A 6,641-nucleotide genomic window follows, 5' to 3' on the forward strand; every position below is an offset into this window, starting at 1 on the left:
CACGTAACGTGCCCATCATTAAATTCAGGCGGCTCTGTGCTCCCCACGTCTAATGAGGCGTTACCCATCCAACAGTGGAGGTTCGTCTCGCATTTATGGGCGGGAAAATCCGCATGGTTCCTCGATTTAGGGTATAAATACCCATACGAACCGCTTCTTTCTGTTTGCCATTTTTAATCAAGGATTCTCGTGCGCCTTTCCTGAGTTCAGCCACACTCTCACTAGCACCTCCAGCACAAAAAGCCTGTTCGAGGAGCTCCTCCTCTTTTCAGTAAGTCGCTCTATCCCTCTCTGGACTCTTTCTCTACTCTTTCTTCTGCTTCGCCTGTTCTTCCTTAGTTCTTTTAGGTGTCAACCGGGATGGGTAGGTTTAAGAAATACGTTGATACTGAGGAGGCGATGGAGAAATTCATCACCGACTACCGAATTCCCAGCAATGTAGGTCTGAGATATTGTGAGGACGGGGATTGGCGCATACACAGACAGGAGGGCGAGGTGGTAATTCCCATTGTCGCCTTCCTTGAAGGGGGGATGACGATCCCCATGGGGCCGGTGATGAGGGATTAGCTCACGCATTTTCGGTTAGCCCCCACCCAGTGTGGGATAAACGTCTTTAGAATTCTGGGCTGTGTGGACGCCCTGAACGAGAAAATGGGGTTGAGGTTGACCCACCACGACGTGAACTGGTGTTACAACCTTCAACTTCTTAAGGGCAAGTCGTATTACCTGAAGACGAGAGACGACAGGGTGCGGCTCATTCAATGCCTCCCCGAGTCCAGCAAGGGGTTCAATGAGGATTTTCTCATCGTGTCAGGGGAGTGGCACGATGGTCTTCACTGCCCAACAACAGAGGGAATACCAAGTGGGGCAGTGGGAAACAGGAGGGGTTTCAAGTTCTCGTCTTTTTTCTTCCCCCTTTTTCTTTTTTACTAACGCGGTGGTGCTTTCCGTTTGCAGATCCGCACGCTTTTGAGCGTCACTTCCATCTGGTCAACCGGGAAGATTTGCAGAAGGTGCTGAGGGCGTCGGTGTATATAAACGAGGATGACAATCAGGTTAGGGCCGCCCACATAATTTTGGGGTATAAACCTACCCAGAAATCGTTCCCAGTTCCAAAGCACGTCATTCGAGCCAACGATCCTCGGCTTCAGAGGATTACTGTGACCGAGGACGGATTTTCGTTCCCCGAGGAGCCCTCTGACCAGGAAGCTGTCACACTAGCCGTCCCCTCCTCTTCCCAACCGTTCGCCGAGGCCGCCGAGGAAGCTCCAGAGGGGGCAGGGGACGCGTTTGACATTTTCACTCAGCTTGATCAGTCCGAGGACCCTCCCGGGGACTTGGGTGATCCCAATTTAACCGAAGCAGACCTCCTCGCTTCAGAAGCCCCTCCTCGGCCGAGAATGGGTTACAAGAGGAAACCCACCACCAACTTCCTGGACCTGATTGAGGGCCAGCCGGGGGAGTCCCAACAGAAACTTCCCACTCTACCTCCAAAGACTAGGTCGACTTCCGCTCGGCAGAGGCTCCCTCCTTCTCCTTCTCAGACGCGCTCGCCCTTTGGGTCCGTGCCTGCCGGCCCCATGAAGAAGAAGGATAAGGGTAAAAGGCCTGTAGAGGATAAGACGGTGTCCTTGCAGGAGGTGGACACTACTCTGCGACCGTCTAAGCAGCTCAAAATAGGCGACAAGGGCCAGGAGAGGCAGGTAGTCGACACTACCTTTTCCGAGGCCCAGGCCTGGCTCCCAGCCTCGATGCTCCGTGGGGAGCCCTTGAGGGTTAACGCCTCCTTCAGGGACTTCAATGAGGGTGAAGGTGCGCGCGTGGCAGATGTACTGGAGAGGAGCCTGCTGCTCCCGGCGGATATGGCCGAGCTTAGCTCTTTGACGAGCGAACAGGTCTTCCTCAGCCTCAAGCGATAATGTAGGGATGGTAAGGGCTACAACCTCGACTCTTCTCCCACTCTTTTCCTTTTATTGGGCTTATAACACATTGGTTATTCTGGCAGGCTGTCCAAGCTATCTTTATGTTGGAAGGGGCAGCAAACGACCAGAAGGAGACCCTCAAACGGGAGCGTGATTGGCGCTTTCAGGCTACCCGGGCTCTGAAGAATTCCGAGGCTGACCTCGCTAAGGCCCGAGAGGATTTGAAGGCGGTGACCAGGGAGCGGGACAGTGCCCTGTCCGGTCTTAAGGGTGCCCAGAACCAGGCCAATGAGCAGACGAGGCGCCTGGGCGAGGCGGAGGAGCAACTACAGACCGCGAGGGATCTGATCGCTGATCTGCAGGCTAAGGTGACAAGGGCCGAGGGGGCCCAAAGGGAGGCAGAATGGGCCAGAAACCAGGCTTGGCGGGCTAAGGACGAGGCTAAACATGGCAGGGAGATGGCCGAGAGTGCCAAGGAAGAGGCTGAGACCGTAGCCTATGCTGATGGGATGGCTGCGGTAGAGGCCCTCTACAAGGCTCAAGTCTCGGGGGTGTGTAGGCAATACTGTTCCCAGGTCTGGGCTGAGGCCCTCAAACAAGCTGGGGTGGAGGCCACGTCCGACCTATGGAAGGCAGAGAGCGTGTATTACCCCCCCGCTATCCGCGAGGCCGCCCCTGATGGCACTAAGGCCGGGGAGATTGTTGAAGAGGTGGGGGCTGCCGAAGTAGGGGAGCACTCGAGCGAGGAGGTGCCCTAAGAGATAGTGGAGATCCCTTCCGATGATCCAACCCCCACCACTGAGGAAGCAGCTGTCCGCGCCGTACCCTTGCAGGCCGTCCCCTCAGGCCAAGGCTCGGAGGAGTCAGGGGTTGCCCCTGTCCAGCCTGAGCAAAAAGAGTAGACTCCCTGGCGTCTTGGCTCGTCCCACTTTCACGCCGTTTCATTTTATTTTGTTGTGCTTCTCCTCTATGTACTGTGGCTCTTGCCATGCAATTTTTACAAACTCATTACTGTAATGCGAATTTAATTTCCTTTTCTATTTATTTCAATTGCTTATTTGTGTACACGCTGCCTGCTTATCCTTTTTTTTCCTTTGATCTGCACGATTTTAGCTTGAATTGTATGTCGGCCAATTGCGCCAGTAACGATGATAAGGAGAGAGAACGTATGCATGGGCAGCTCCCTTGCATCTCAAGGGCTAGGTGGGGCTTGATCCTTTCCTAACTTGGGATATTTTGTAGTTAGTCTCCCTGTAGACCTGAGTCCGAGGACCATGCGATGCCCCTGTTCTGTCTAGCCCCCAGGTATAGTTGAGCGGTTAGTTTCCCCATAGGCTTGAGTCTGAGGACCATGCAATGCCTTGGTTCTGTCTAACGCTTTCATTTCTCTGTAAGTATCTAGTTTCCCCATAAGTTTGAGTCCGAAAACCATGCAATACTTTGGTTCTGTCTAGTACCCAGGTATAGCTGAGCAGTTAGTTTCCCCATAGGCTTGAGTCCGAGGACCATGCAATGCCTTGGTTCTGTCTAACGCTTTCATTTCTCTGTAAGTATCTAGTTTCCCCATAGGTTTGAGTCCGAGGACCATGCAATACCTTGGTTCTATCTAGTACCCAGGTATAGCTGAGCGGTTAGTTTCCCCATAGGCTTAAGTTCGAGGACCAAGCAATGCCTTGGTTCTGTTTAAGACTTCCATTTCTCTGTAGGTAGGGGTTTGTTCTCGGACCACTTTATTGGAGACGATTCCTCCTTAGGTCAGACTATGATCTTACACGTTGCGTTGACCTCGCCTCCAACTCGAGCCCCCGTCTTTTTGATTTACGAGGCGTCCCTTGGCTGTTCGCGCCTCGCGCTTGGCATTTCGGTGAGCGAGACGCGCCTTCATTAATGTCCTCGTGAATTAACACAAATCCAGTGGTCTACGGTCCCTTTGGAATTTGGTGGCTTCGTGATTAGCACTGCTAAGAATTCTCTTTTCGAATTCTGTGTGGATTAATTTCCACCAGTCTTCATCCCTTATATAAGACTTTCCGGGGGGAAGGTTTCTCCACACTCCATGAACTTCCCAACGCAATTAGAAACACGTCCCTTCAATTCCCCCAGCCCCTTCAATAACCCCGCTCGGATTGTGACCGGAGTTGGTAGATATGAGGCGGCTTTGGGCGGGTGTGAGGACACCCGGGCCAAGGGCTGTTGTGACCGCAGCCCCCACTCGGCTTCCGGCGCGGCAGAGTCTAGGCGTAACACTGATGGTGCCACGCACGGTGGCCAGGAGGGATGTCGCTGAAGTACTTAATGTCTTTCCCCGGAGCGCACCCTCGACGGAGGAGGCGTGCGAACACATGTCATGGTTGGTGCCCGAGTGTTGCCGTCTCCAACGGCCAACGCTCGTGAGGATTGGAGAGAATCAAGGGAACATCACGAGGGAGGGCGTCCCGGTGCCCTTGCATCTGGTCCTCGCTTTGTTTAAGCTTCGCTGCACCGGACAAGGAGTTGTTGGTGGCCTAGAACCAGGCTAGCCCCAGCCCCTTTTCCTCTAGCTAATTCTAGAATAGGTCCACCTGGGCCTCTGATTGTAGAATTGCTTTAAAGCACGCCTGCCTGAGCCTCTGATTGTACATTGTAACTTTTCGTTTAATAAAGTAATGTGCAGTTTCTTTCCCTTTTTGTTGAATCTTCTGTTTCGCACTTTTATCTTTTTGCAATGTTTGTTTGGTAGTTCTTTTTTTTTTTTTTTTTTTTACCACCGATCTTCCGTAGAATGATTACTCCGAACCATCGCCTGTTGCACCGGCCAGCGCACTAATCCTCCCCACAGACGGCGCCAATTGTAGGGTCCGATTTTGTAGCCCAAAAGATATAGGCCTTAGGCCCAACGAACCCAGAACAATGAATTTGTAGAGAGTGGATTGAAGGTTTAGGCTTTCGCCAGGCTTAACAGGGCCTCAACTCCTTTCCTTTTATTGAAAGAATATTAAGACTAATTTACAACTGAGGGATGCTCCTCGGCCAGTGGCCGAGGAGGCTTGTTTCCCAAGCTCCTCTTTTTTCTCCCCCTTTAACATTTGGCTCACATTTCTTATATATTCCTCTCTTCCTCCTCCTGGTGATCATCCATTGGCTTCTCTCCTGACTGTCTGTCTCATCAAAGGTCATATCCGTGCTCGAGTGGCTCACCCTAATCAATGTTGCCCTGCCAAGAGGTTACGTCCCCATTAATGCGGCCAGGAGGGTTAGGTGAGCGTATTCAATGCCGAGGTGATAGTTCGCCCAAGACTTGCCCCTCTGCCATACCCTTGTTACCAACGCGTGGCACTGGGCCCTCCTCATCGGACAGCAAAGGAATCTCCTTTGACAAGGTGGTCCTTGTGTTCTCCAGAGGCCTCGGACGCCCGAGGGCAGGGTCATTCTCGGATATGCTTCTCGGGGTTTGGTCTTCGTGCTTCCATCCTTGGACCCATCATGCATCCTCGACGTGGGCCATTTGGGCCTGGTTTGGAGTGGGCCAAGGCTACCCGATTTTCCGGCCCCACAATTATTATATAGATTTGTGTCAAAAATTATTTTTTGTTAAATATATATTTAACATATATTATGAATTATAATTATAGATGTTTTTTAATCTAAAAGTAAGATTTTATGATCGTCGTGTTGATCCTACAATCTAATTGTCGAACCCTTTTACTGTTTCTATGTAGGATTTTGATATTGATAACCTTGCTTATTAGTTGCTAAATTGAAGTCAATCGTTAGGCTACAAGAGCTCATCCAATAAAATATTACACCAACCCGATTCACAGTAACAGCTCTAACTTCTGTCATTTCTATACTCTATATAAAAAAGGACAACTGAGGTGTTTATGTTAGGCCAAACGACTATAGAAACGATTAAACGGCATGAGTCATGCGTGTTGCGTTTTGATTTTGCTCTTTCTGAGGGTTGTTTTGTCTTTTTGTTCACATTTTTTTAACTTATCCACTGCACTTGCTTTGATAGAGACGGAAGTCAAAAGATAAGAATTGTGGTCTCTAATTACTCCCATAAATATGAGGAGAGAGAACGGATAGAGATGAAAGATAGGAAAAATGAGACAAACACATAAAGAGGGAGAAAGTCTGGGAAGAAGAAGAATAGTATCAACCCATATTTCCTCCTCCATTGAGTAGCCCACTCACTCACTCAATCGGTACACCTTATTTTTTGTTTGTCAGACCTCAAACCTAAACCTATATTACTAGACTTTTGTATTTCTAACTCCATCAATTTCGGATACAATTCCTTAAAGCAAAACTGTGCAGAGCCAGACCCACTATGGCCGTGCCTAACCTCTGCAAATCCATCTGCACTTAACGCAATAGTGGCATAAGAAATGAATAACCATCGTGGAGACACTGACAGTACAGGTACGAAGCATATAATTTAATCCCTTCTTAGTCCATATCGTAAAATTCATTAGATATTTAAATAGTTTCACTTTTGACCAAAATAACTTCATTAAAAAAAAAAAAAAACTAATAAAAAACACACTTTACTGGCGGCGTTACTGGGTCTAATGGTGGTGGGGATCTCCCTCTATCTAGCCTCTTTTTGGGTTGTCCTCTTATGAAAGAAGAAACAAAAGCATTCCAGAAGTTAAGAGAATCAACCCATCAATTAACAATAATAATCTAAAAAGAACCTCATCAATTTTCAGTTTAAAGGAAAAAAAAAATAGGGGT

Source organism: Quercus suber, unplaced genomic scaffold (assembly GCF_002906115.3).
Source record: "Quercus suber isolate HL8 unplaced genomic scaffold, Cork oak 2.0 scaffold_295, whole genome shotgun sequence".
NCBI lineage: Eukaryota > Viridiplantae > Streptophyta > Magnoliopsida > Fagales > Fagaceae > Quercus > Quercus suber.